This window comes from Eriocheir sinensis, unplaced genomic scaffold (genome assembly GCF_024679095.1).
Source record: "Eriocheir sinensis breed Jianghai 21 unplaced genomic scaffold, ASM2467909v1 Scaffold379, whole genome shotgun sequence".
NCBI lineage: Eukaryota > Metazoa > Arthropoda > Malacostraca > Decapoda > Varunidae > Eriocheir > Eriocheir sinensis.
In genome coordinates this window covers 250,219-263,498 of record NW_026111697.1, presented here as the reverse complement: position 1 = coordinate 263,498, position 13,280 = coordinate 250,219, and the positions used below count along the sequence as shown (strand labels likewise).

At 44.9% G+C, this 13,280-nt stretch overlaps 1 protein-coding gene across 18 annotated transcripts in view; it reads left to right on the top strand.

The window, feature by feature from the left end:
- The first annotated feature begins 540 nt into the window (after nt 1-540).
- LOC126991994 (zinc finger protein 98-like) overlaps nt 541-13,280 on the top strand; it is a 67,352-nt gene continuing 54,612 nt past the window's right edge. For 15 of the 18 annotated variants that reach the window (XR_007746024.1, XM_050850648.1, XM_050850652.1 and 12 more), the window contains exons 1-2: nt 541-1,174; nt 8,766-8,856. The gene's annotated coding sequence lies outside the window, so the exon portion shown is untranslated. Of the gene's footprint in view, nt 1,175-8,765; nt 8,918-13,280 lie in introns of those variants that run through there. The other 3 variants (XM_050850646.1, XM_050850651.1, XM_050850644.1) reach the window with 2 other exon arrangements.

The following is a 13,280-nucleotide window of genomic DNA, read 5'->3' as shown; positions in this document are numbered from 1 at the left end:
ATCAGGGAAGCGCCGATACAATTAAAGGCCAAGCTTCCCGAACGACACCTGACCTGACCTAGGTCCTCCTTCTTTCGTTCCTCTTTTCTTCTTTTTCACTTCTACACACTTTTCTTTTCAGTATACATCACTTTCTTAAGCACTTCATCCTGAAACTTAGGTTTTCTGTCCCAGGCAGGTGTAAATTAAGCCGCCTTAAGCTCCCTTAACCGTAACAGTAACCGTTACTCAGCACGCTCACATGAATCTAAATATGCCGCGTACGATATATTTCCAATTGTTTAAATCAAACATATATTGAAAAAAAAAAAAAACGTCGCAAGCGGAGAAAAAACGTAAGATTTTGAACTTACGCCGTAAGACTTGAAAATCACCGAAATTTTGTAAGACGCGCAAAAAACGTAAGACTTGACAGTATGTGACAGTGGTATGAGAGTCAGGTGGGTACGTGAGCAGAGAGGGAGGGAGGCGCTTCTTTGAGTGGAAGGTGACTGACAGGAACAGTACGTGGTCGAGGGTCTAGAATGGGGTGTGAGAAAGTGGAAGAGAGGTCTGAGACGGTCTGGAAACATGCGATGGAGCGATAGATCACTTTGGAGTGGTACAGGGAAAAGGAAGCCCCGCAGTGTGTCAGCTGGTATGATGGAAGCCTGGGTGGTGATCTTCTCTTCCAAGCTCGGGCGCAGTGTATGAATGTGAATGCAAGAAATTACAGGTGGCCTGAGTCCCGCAGCAAAGTGTGTCAGATGTGTGACAGGGGTGTGGATGAAACTGTCGTGCATGTGATACTGGTGTGTGGGAGGTACCAGAGAGAAAGGACGGAGATGATGAGGGTGGCACTGAGTGAGGTGGGCTGGGATGTGAATGGGAGGATTGCAAGGACAGAGAGGGAATGGATGCTGCTGCTGCTGGGACTGAGTGATGAAGCAAATGAGAGAATTATAGAAGCCATGAGGAGTTTTCTGGAAAAGATGTGGTGTGCAAGAAATAGGGAATTGAAAGATTTGTAATGGATATATACTGCTTGTGTTGTTTTATTTTTACAGGTTGTGCCGATACGAAGGCCTGACTCTCCAACGGGTCACCTGTACAGCAAGAGCAAGAGCAAGGAGAGAGTAAACACAGTCTCGTGTGTATCCCCGACCTTCAGGAGAAGACCAAGAAGAAGGAGAAGGTAGGGAAGGGAAGGGACAGACACGGAGGGACGAAAGGAAAGGGAGAGACACGGAGGGACGAAAGGAAAGGGAGAGACACGGAGGGACGAAAGGAAAGGGAGAGACACGGAGGGACGAAAGGAAAGGGAGAGACACGGAGGGACGAAAGGAAAGGGAGAGACACGGAGGGACGAAAGGAAAGGGAGAGACACGGAGGGACGAAAGGAAAGGGGAGAGACACGGAGGGACGAAAGGGAAGGGAGAGACACGGAGGGACGAAAGGAAAGGGAGACACGGAGGGACGAAAGGAAGGGAGACACGGAGGGACGAAAGGAAGGAGAGACACGGAGGGACGAAAGGAAGGGAGAGACACGGAGGAGGAAAGGCAAGGGCGAGACACGGAGGGAGGAAAGGAAAGGGAAGGGAGAGACACGGAGGGACGAAAGGAAAGGGAGAGACACGGAGGGAGGAAAGGGAAGGGAAGGGAGAGACACGGAGGGAGGAAAGGGAAGGGAAGGGAGAGACACGGAGGGACGAAAGGAAAGGGAGGAGGAAGGGAAGGGAAGGGAAGGAAGGGGGAGGAAGGGAGGAGGAAGGGAAGGGAAAGGAGGAGGAAGGTACAGGAGGAAGGGAAGGGAAGGGAAGGAGGATAAAAAAGAATCACTCCACCCTCCACCACCCCACCCTCAATCCCCAAGACAAGCCTGGGGAACTGTGGGAATATTGAAGAGAACACCATGTACCTTAAGAAAATGGACATGGAAAATTTCCTAGAAAAAGAAATAAGGAAAATTACTACCCTAGTCTCGAAAGTAACCTGCTGTGGGGAAAACTTCATTACAAGAAAATATAGAACAGAAACACAGGGGAGACTGGAAGGGCAGGTGCTTGGCAGCAGGGCAGCCCAGGATCCCCGTATACTCACGATGGGTGAGGCTAATTCTCGCTAACCAAGCATACCATCGCTAACTGCACCAGTAAACAGCCCTGAGCCATGACTCAAGCTGTCATGCGGACATTAACTGTTGCTTTACTCTATTGTTAACTTACGCTACTTGCAATCTAGGTTGTGGGGGAGAATAATATGGATTTAAGTTGAGGTCTTGCTGCAATCTGTCTGAAAACATGCGAAGAAGGGTCAGTAGGTATAGTCTTATATCTCTGAAGTACTTATCCAATGAAGACTTGAAGCTATTGATACTCTGTGCGCTAACTACTGACAGTGGGAGTCTATTCCAGTGATCGACGACTCTATTATTGAAAAAACTTCAGCGCACCAATGTGTTACATTGGTTTCCCTTTAACTTCATACCGTTGCTGCGTGTTATTGTGTTGGTGTCTGTCTGAAATAGACTATCTGGGTTAATATTGTTGAATCCATTAAGGATTTTGAACACTTCAATTAAGTCCCCTCTTATCCTTCGCTTTTTTAGGGAAAAACGCTCGTCATATGGCAAGTTTCGGAGCGCTGGAATTTGTTTCGTTGCTCGTCGCTGTATCTTTTCTAGCAAAACTTAATCTTTGATATAGTTCGGTGACCAGAACTGAATGGCGTATTCTAGGTGTGGTCTTACAAATGCTAACTATTATCTCTTCATAAGTTCGGGTGATTTATAATCAAAGTTTCTTGAGATTAATCCTAACATCATATTGGCTTTTTTACTCGCTGCAGAACATTGATCACTCATTTTAACCCGAGAACGTCGGCAGACCCTTTTCTGGGCTTTCACGAGTCGTGGCTGTGGTACGGTGGACCCTAAAATGGGCTCACCATAAAACCCATAATTCGAGCTAGTTGTAGGCAGTGGTGGCATAGAGCAACTCACCATACATGTCCTGGGTCACAGCGGTGGGTGAGTGATCTTGAGACAGGCTTTTTTGTCATAGGTGGTGCTGTAAGGTTATGGCAGACTGAATTAGCTATCCACACAGTAATCACTTGTCAAATTCTTTAAAGTAGACAACAAGCGACTCTCGGCTAGATGCCACGCGTCACAAGACTGTTTATTTTGTAACAAACACCACCCAAAAAATATGAAGTTTGAGTAAAAGTAAATATTTTTAACAGCTTTATGGTTATGAGAGGCGTACTCTGATGTACGTTCCATGCTCTTTTCTTAGTCTCAAAATGCAGTGTAATTTTGCCGTTTCTCGGCCACTTCTCAGCTTTCCTATAGCCGAAGCCCACGGGTTAAGAGTGTTACTGATAATGACACAAAGATCTTTTTCTTGTTTTACTTCGCTGAGCTCATGTCCTTGAATCTGATATTTAAAGTTAGGATTTTTTTCACCTATGTGCATTACTTTACATTTATCTACGTTAAAACTCATTTGCCATTTTTCGCTCCAGTCAGCAAGTCTTAGTAAGTCTGATTGAATATTCGCAAACTTTGACTGTTCATTACCGTACCTCCTAATTTGGTGTCGTCAGCGAATTTGGCTACTTTTGATAGGATATCAGTTTCTAAGTCGTTCACGTAAATTATGAATAGTGTTGGCCCCAGGACCGAACCTTGGGGCACGCCACTGGTGACGGGTTGCCAATCCGATGCTTCACCATTAAGAACTACACGTTGTTCTCTGTTGGTGAGCCAGTCATGAATCCACGCACATAGATGGTCGTTAATACCGTGGGAACTCAGTTTAGAAATAAGCCTAACGTGAGGAACTTTATCAAACGCTTTCTGAAAATCTAGGTAAATTACGTCATATGGGCTTCGGGCGTCCCAATAAAGGGAAGGGAAGGGAGGAGGTACAGGGAGGAAGGGAAGGGAAGGGAGGAGGTACAGGGAAGAAGGGAAGGGAAGGGAGGAGCCACAGGGTGGAAGGGAAGGGAAGGGAGGAGGTACAGGGAGGAAGGGAAGGAAAAGGAGGAGGTACAGGGAGGAAGGGGAGGGAAGGGAGGAGGTACAGGGAGGAAGGGAAGGGAAGGGAGGAGGTACAGGGAGGAAGGGAAGGGAGGAGGTACAGGGAGGAAAAGAAGGGGAGGGAGCATAGCTGGGCATTATCGTGATAAGTTATCGAGATACTTTATTGCTGATAACAAAATCGGGTTATCGGCCATCCGCTACTTATTTAAATATGCATCGGTATCTTCGTTACTTTTGTAACCAAACTAGCGATAATCGCTACTTTTTTCCGCCTCTCAGAAAAAAAAGTTCTCCCTACTGCGCATGCGTGGTCCGGTGTTGTATGAATAAACTTCGGGGTATGAAATATCTTTGGTGAAGAGATGTCATACTTAGATCATCAACATTAAAATACTAGGTTATTTTTTTATGTTAAACTAAAAAATCACTATATCAAAGAGAAAAATCATTTAACTTAGCCCCCAAAATGATTATTCACTGCCTCAAATTTAATATTCCATATTCGTTTGTGAGCATGACATGATATTGAAGCACCCGGTGTTGTGTTATTTGGTGTCCCATCGTCAAAAGCTGGCGCTTTTGTTTACAAACACTGGTCTCTCGTGAACTGCGCATGTTCAGACCAGTAAGCATAGCCCTGTACAGTCTCGCAAAGCTTTTTAACACATTAAGAGTTGCTCGAAGGCTGAATCAGACATACAGTACCACCATCCTTGCTGTTTCTAGAACGACACTCTGTACATATAAATACAACTTGTACAGAGTTTCGTTCTAGAAACAGCGAGGATGGCGGTAGCGGTACTGTATGTCTGATTCAGCCTTCCACCAACTCTTAATTACGTTTAAAAAGCTTTGCGAGACTGTACAGGTCTACGCTTCTGGTCTGAGCATGCGCAGTTCACGACAGACCAGCGTTTGTAAACAAAAGCGCCAGCTTTTGACGGTGGAGTCGCCAAATAACACAACACCAGCTCAGACGTTTCTCATATTACCGTCCATATGTAGGCTACGTGTCAACGTGTGGTTTTCAGGTTTTGTAAGTCTTCTAAAATACAGATAATGAAAATTTGAATACATCTATGTTTTTCTATTTGAAATATCAATATAGTATCGTTTTAGCCTATCAGACTTATCGCTAGCTAGTATCGGAATTGTGGATTTATATCGGGCATTGGTTATCGGTTATCGCCTATATTTGTGTCTCCAGTTAACGAATATCGGTTATCACTGATAAGGTTTTTCATTATCAGTTATCGGTTATCGGGAATAGGGTTTTCCGTTATCATGCCCAGCTATGGGAGGGAGGAGGTACAGGGTGGAAGGGAAGGGAAGGAAGGAGGTACAGGGAGGAAGGGAAGGGAAGGAAAGGGAGGAGGTACAGGGAGGAAGGGAAGGGAAGGGAGGAGGTACAGGGAGGAAGGGAAGGGAAGAGAGGAGGTACAGGGAGGAAGGGAAGGGAGGAGGTACAGGCTGGAAGGGAAGGGAGGAGGGACAGTGAGGAAGAGAAGGGAAGGGAGGAAGGGAAGGGAGGAGGTACAGGCTGGAAGGGAAGGGAAGGGAGGAGGGACAGTGAGGAAGAGAAGGGAAGGGAGGAGGTACAGGGAGGAAGGGAAGGGAGGAAGGGAAGGGAAGGGAGGAGCTACAAGGGATAATATTGTTACGCCAGGGGGTATATTTTTGGGGGTATTTGTGTTATTTGTGTGTGGGGGTGCTAGTTTGGGGCACGGACTGGTGATGGCCGGCAGCGTGAGGTGCATCGCGGCGGCCGTGCCGCGGGGTAGTAGAGAGAGAGCCCAGCTGCCAGAGACGAGAGACATGCGCGCTGCCCCTGTGTGCCTTGCCCGCTTTTGTGAGCCCTGTGCTGTGTCCGTGCCCCCCTCTGAGTACTTGGAGTTACTGTGCATTGTCAACCAGTGTTCTGTACGTGTTGGAGCTGTTAAGTAAAGTGGAAATCCTGCAGTGAGCCTCTTTGCCCGGCCTTGTCCGCTCGTGGTGTGTTGGCGTGGTATGTCTTGCTGTTCTTGTTCACGGCCAGTTGTGTGGTGGTCTGGGGTTGAGGCACACTGCCTGCCTGTGCTTGGAGTCCGGTGTACGGGCCGGTGGTGTAACAATATTGACAATAGCGTAGCCACATCTGGCAAAGTTAATTCTTACAACATGAATTTCTTTTTTGTCCCTGAAAGCAGTGCAGCAACAAGTTAGTGACTTCCGGAAAAGAGAAAGAAAATTGACACAATGATGTAAAAATGTTAATGGAACTAAAGCACGACGTAGCACACCCATATGCGGCGGCGGTTCAGGTGGTGTTGCGAGAAATACCTCCTCGCAGAAATACCTACCTACCTAGTTGTGAAACACAGGAAAAGAGCCATACTAGGCTTGTGCTGTCCCGCCTCCATAACGCTTATTATCTAGTTTGGCGTTAAATTCATGAATCGTTTTTGCACACACAGGCTCCTCGTCAAGTCCGTTCCATGTTGTTATGCTTCTGTATGGAAAAATGTGTGTGTGTGTGTGTGTAGGGGGGTCGAGGGGGGCGATGCCCCCTCGTTAGAGAATAGGTTATGTAAAATTCGGTTGAAGTAGCTAAAATCTGCACCCCCCCCCCCCCCTCCCCGAAAAAAGAAAAAAAAAAAAAAAGATTTCCCACTCGTCCCCCGAGTTGAACCTCTGCGAGCTATTTTGCGGTGGCGGCGACGGGTGCAAAATGGCATTGAAAAGTCAATTATTTAGTGATTTCCGTAGAAAAATACTATCCATGATAAACAGCAGCATATTTTGTCCAGAAATTAGCAGTCAGCATCTTGAAATTAGTTGGCTACCCTTTGGTCAATATTCCCTGGTACAGAGAGGAAGGGAAGGGAAGGGAAGGGAGGACGTACAGGGAGGAAGGGAAGAGAAGGGAAAGGAAGGGAGGAGGTACAGAGAGGAAGGGAAGGGAAGAGAGAAGGTACAGGTACAGGATAGATCTTCCTATACTCCATGCATTTAGCATCACTCTTATTAGATGTATCGAGGCCATACCTCCCTACTATGTACCATACTGAGAGAGAGAGAGAGGGGGAGGGGGGGGACAAGGCTTCCATCAACAACACAAAGCACAGCTGCAAGATAACTTGTGTGTTGAATGCCCTTGTGGCTCAGTGGAGAGGAAGTGTGTTCATTATTTGTAAATAACATAATAGTAGTGACAATGCAAAGAACTAATTATTCTTTAGTTGCTCTCAATTTTCTGATGATGACAAACCACAGAAAACACCTCTAAGTGTTTTATGGTGAACTGGCCTGTTTTTTACAGTGATACCTTGGCTTGGGAGTGCCTTAGTTTACGAGCGTTTTGATTTATGAGCAAAAAAAATCACAAAAAATGTCTTGGTTTACAAGTGGTGAGTTGGTGTACGAGCATCCTCTTTGTACAAGTCGAAGACGTGAGCGTGGGTCTCCTTTGTTCGCTGCAAGACGAGAGCGCTCAGAGTGGAAAACAATGGGAATGGGATCTCAAACTGGTGTCGCACTGGACCTTTTTCCTCCAACCGCATTGGTGGTAGGCGCAACACGCAATTCCAACTTTTCTGAGTGTGCATCACACGACCAAGGTCGGCTGCCCATATCCACAACGTAAACAAACCAGTCACCCTGTATCCACATGACGTCGCTTTTCAAAGTAAGGGCCGCTGTGGCTTGTGCTGCTGGTACTCAAACTATAGACTTGTTGCTACAGTTACATGGAGGAAGAAGCCGTTGTGGGCACCATCATGGCTTCAAAGACGGGAGGACAGGAGTGTTTACCCACATCAACAATCACTCCCATTTAGGTGTACAGGCAACCACGGTTGCTCCTAGCCCCATCGGGTGGAGGAAAACGCCTAGTGTGCCGGCGCCTTCAGTCCACATTGCACACTGGCAGAGGCAGCACCCGCGCCCGTATTCGCTTACCTTTGTGCTCTAGTGTGCGGTCTTCGTGTTTTCAGCACTATATATGTTACTTATATATATATTTTTATATTATTCTATATTATTTATCATTGCTATTTGTAAGAAAAATTACCCTTATTATGTATAAGATATGTGTAATGATATTTATGTTCATAAATTTGCGATATATGTGATTCATTAATGGGATTCACATTAACTTAAATGGAGAAATTCATTTTGGTTTACGAGTTTTTTGGTTTGTGAGCAAAATTCTGGAACGAATTAAACCTGTAAACAGATTTTTTTTATTTATTTAATTTTTATGTCAAACCCTGTAGCACTGGTAGGCTTTCTTGAGGGGCCTGGTGGTCGGCCCGAGCCCGTCTTGGTGCAGGCATGTGTTTATCGTGGCTCCACCTTTTCTCGCCTCATGCTGCCCCCCGGAGCTCATTCTTGAATGACTTGGACGGTTCTTCTAGAGTCCGGGTTGATGGGTGGTCTTCAGGGCAGCATGTGGGTAGTCTTAGGCCACTCGCAGTGACTGAAAAATTCCAGGTGGTAGCGGCGGATTCAAACCCGTGTTGTCCAGAATGCGGTGAATGCAGGGCCCGCACACTAACCACTCAGCCACCGCCTGCCCAGTGAATGATCCGAGGCCTTAGAAGCTTGCTGGAGAAAAGCCTAGGGCCAAGCCTCTTGAATTACACCCGAGTCAAGATGGTGGCTGGCTTGGGGGACTGTGGTGGAAAGGGTAGCCAATAATTTTGAGACACTTTATTTCAGGGCAAAATATGACACTTTTGTTATGAGATTCTTTACCTTCCAGAAATCACCAAATGACTGGCCCTTTCACTTGGCAGCGTCAACTCACCATTCAGCCGCTGACCCCCAGTGACAGACTTCCGGGAGACTGGAAGGTTAGCAGAGCACACGTGTGGCAACCAAAGAGCAGCTGTTAAGTAGATGAAACATAGAAAGGTGCATGAAGTAAACCTTAACTATTACTGTTACTATTACTATTGGAAGGTTAGCAGAGCACATGTGTGGCAACCAAAGAGCAGCTGTTAAGTAGGAGACAAGACATGGAAAGGTGCATGAAGTAAACCTTAACTATTACTATTACTATTACTATTGGAAGGTTAGCAGAGCACACGTGTGGCAACCAAAGAGCAGCTGTTAAGTAGGAGACAAGACATGGCAGGGTGCATGAAGTAAACCTTAACTATTACTATTACTATTTAGCACGCGTGTAGCAGCAAGAGCAGCTGTTAAGTAGGAGACAAGACATGGAAAGGTGCATGAAGTAAACCTTAACTATTACTATTACTATTGGAAGGTTAGCAGAGCACAAAAGAGCAGCTGTTAAGTAGGAGACAAGACATGGAAAGGTGCATGAAGTAAACCTTAACCTGATTATGTTTTGTTTTCTATAAACTGTGGAGAGGGAGTGTATTTGTATGAAGGTATGCATATGTGTGTGTGTGTGTGTATATATTTACCAAAATGTATTTACCTATTTGTAGTATACAGGGCCTGACCTCAATCTGAGACAATCCTATTTCCCATTCTATGCTTCTCCAACTTTTCCTTCATTATATGGACACTGCCACATGCTTCAACAATGCCTTTGCTAAGTCCACTCCATGTATCCACACTCCTGTGTGGAAAACTGTACTTCTTTAAGTCTTTCAAACAAGTCCCCTTCCTCAACTCCTTGCTGTGTCCTCTTAGTTGCCTCCTCCCTTCCATCTGATTAAATCATTTCTGTCCAACACGTCCATTCCACTTGTGTTCCTGTACAGCGCTATCAGGTCTCCTCTTTCTCTTCTTTCTCCCAGTGTTGGCAGGCCCAGTTCCTCCAATCTAGTCTTGTATGGTCACTTTTTCCCAGCGGGCACTCGTGTTGCTCTTCACTTAACAGGTCTGTTCCGTTAGTGAACATTAAGTCCAGTCTTGCTGGTTCATCCTTTCCTCTAAATCTCGTCTCTTCCTTCACCCACTGTGTCGTGAGGTTTTCTGTGGACAATTTCAAAACTTTAGCTCCCCATGTATTTTCTTCACCTTCCACTTCCAACTTTTCCCAGTTGACATTTTTACAGCTGAAGCCCCCTGTTAGAATTATGTACATTCTTGCTATTTCTAATAGTATCCTCTAATGCTTTACTTGTACCTTCTGACAGGTTGTTATACATTTCCCTCGTCCGTGTGGGGGCACACATGTCACCATTACTGACAGTTTTTCAGCTGTAATAAAACACTTCAGATTTCCTGTATTTTCTGGTCCTGTTCTCACTTTGATCACTTTTAAGTCTGTTTTGAGCAGCAGCATCACCCCTCCCCCACTCCTCCCTATTGTGGCCTTCCTGTATATAGTGTAATTGCACTCCTCTGTTCCCGCCACTTCTGGGCCTTGTGCTAGTTTTGTTTCAGTGGTGCACATTACATCTGGTGCAGCTCTGTTCAGGTAGTCTTTTAATTCTAGCTTTTCTTATATAAGTCCGTCGACATTAGTGAATGTTGACCTAAGCTTTTTCGCTCCCTTCTCTTCCTTGTTGTTGTTGGTGGTGTTGGTGTTTACTTGGCCTCCTCCTCCCTCTTCCTGATCCACCACTTCATCACTCTGTCGTTTTACACTCTCCAAAAACTCTTTATTTTTCTGACTCTGTTCTTTCTTAATTCCTGTGCTTTGCTGTGCTTTGCCAATGATAATAATCATGGAAGTAACAAGAAATGGGTAATGTACATACAGGTTGAGGTAAACAGGGCTAGAGTCGTGGACGTGGAAGTTGAGTACTATTCCGAGAAAACAAAATAATAGCTCGAAAAATTATTTACATGATACATCCTAGTAAAATTAAATTAACTAAACTGTCATTAGGATACATGGTAATGGAGCTATTTGGAATAGTAAAAAGAACAAGGAACAAGCCTTGAAGAAAATCTGCTACACACTGAACCTTCGAGTCACACCTTGACACAAAACTGTCGCAGAGAAACACTCATCCGTTGCGTGACAATTAATTGCCAGTGTCGTTACCCTCGGCACGCCTTTGAGACGGGTGGGGTTTACAACAATAGATAAGGTTGTGTGAAAAGAGGTTATGTTACCCGTAGAGTCTCCTAATAGTTACAATGTGATAACAAGGACAAGTCTGGAGGACCTTAGAAGCATTGGCAGTCAGCACCACTAACTCCTAATACTAAGTTTGTCAGGGCTACAGTACTATAAAAGAAAATCCTGTCACCAAGTTGTGAAATCACTGTTGTAACAAATCTCACTGAAATATATAACTCCAGCATAATTGATTAAAGTAATTCCAGCATTAATAAACATCATATTAAAAAGACAAATTTCCACCTATCCCTCGATCGTAACGAACGTGGATGACTGACATCTGTGACGCCAAAAATAATTCCCGTAACGGGTAACAGTGGCATGTCAAGCAAAGGGTAAGTAAGACTTGTCTGCATACTTCCAAAGCTTACAGATATTCACATGCTGGTTACAATAAAAGTTAGGGACAGCATCTGCTCAAGTTTAGTTAAGTCTGTTTTAAGCAGAAGCACATGAGGTTGAAGGTTAAAAAATACCTATCCCTATGTTAGTCTACACCCTCGGTTATTACGGGTCCAATTAAATGAAGAAGACTGACTGCCTTGCATCAACTCAGCAATAACAGAAAATAGTGGGTTAGAGTGAAAAGTATTACTCAAGCACTCCCCTTCCCGCATGAAAAAAAGATGCAGGCAAAAGCTCAGGAACCAAATATAAATTAGTAAATGCGAGGATGCAGGTTACAGTGGTGTGGTGGAAAGATACACAAAGCAGCGTCAGGCTGAACCTTAAGCCGGCGCTAGTCTTTGGAGACTATCACTATGCACATTCTGTGTATTAAAAAAAATAGATCGTAAAGCTCAAATTTCCATCCACCCATATATCTGACTATTTCTGCCTAAACCACGGGTAAAAGAACACACCAAGGATTTATTTTGATTACCGCTGGTGACACCCAAAAAGGTTTAGGTCAGAGGGTCGCGAAGGCTCCCCTCCGTGACGAACGTGTCGACGGCAAAAGAAGCTTCAAAAAGGACCCATAACTACTTTAAGTGCCATAAAAGTTGGCTGATAAAACCGTGTAAGTTGCACTCCGTCGAAGAGGAACTTTAAGGACAATCATGTACACAAGGAACTCTAGTAATAATCTAGCATTAGCTGCAGAAATGGTTTCTCCATCTGTCCAGTTGCCTTGTTTAAAACACAAGATCAAATCAGTAGATAGCCTATAGGCTTCCACTGGCCCGTTAAAACGGCCACTCATTTGCACAGTGTCCACAGCAAAATTTACATCCTTTTACGAGGCTGTGTTGCCCATCTTCCCCAAATGTGTCAAGAAAAAGTGACCGAAACGCATCATAATCCTTCCGTCCTGTGAACGCGCTCCTGTTTATGAGGGCCGTGCTCCCGTTCCCGGGATTGACCTTCGAGCGGCTGAGAGATATTTAATCTCCCGGATTTGACACTAATGAAATGTCCATGACAATCTCACTTTGAAACGAGAAGTCCCTGGCCGAATAATCTGCCTCCTTTCCTGCCTGCGAAAGGCCTAACTGCTGTTCCTGTTAGCGGGTGATTAGGGGCAGAAGCCATTGTGGGATTAGTAAGGTAAGTAAATACCTCTTGGTTGCTCATGCAGCGTAGAAGGAGGAGCAAGCACCCTTTGAAGACTGCTACACTCCTTACGTGAGAACAGTTCCCGTTATCCGTGACGGTACTTGTCATTTCTCTCTACCCACCCCTCATAGTCCTCAGTGAGAGCTTGTAACTTCGGGTCAGGTTTCTCTGCCATTAAAAAGAGTTACTAGTAAAATGAGGAGTAAAATGGTAAAAGAAAAAAAATATCGCTGCAAAAGTAAGTGAAGTAATAACCCTTCACCACTAAGTATGTGCTCACTCCTCCCCGATGCTTTTGAAATGCATTATAAAAGAGAAAAAAGAATAATGAGTGAGGCTTAGCAAGACAAAACTTCTCCACTGTGCAATAAAACACACAAAAGAAAATGAATGATTATACATAAAATGCATAACAATGTTACTCAAGAAAAATATTAAACAACCACACGCCAGAAAAATCAACAGCTGAAAACTCTAATAGATTAGATACGGCCCCACACGCCTAAACACGTGAACATAACAATAGTAATGCACCTGAAATCATGTTACAAGTGGTTTAATTACGGAAACCGTATCAATGTATAGTGTCAGCTAAAATGTGTTAAAAACCTCGAAGACAGCAACTCATACCCCACTACTCAGCACGCTCGCGTCCTTCGCCTCGCCGGT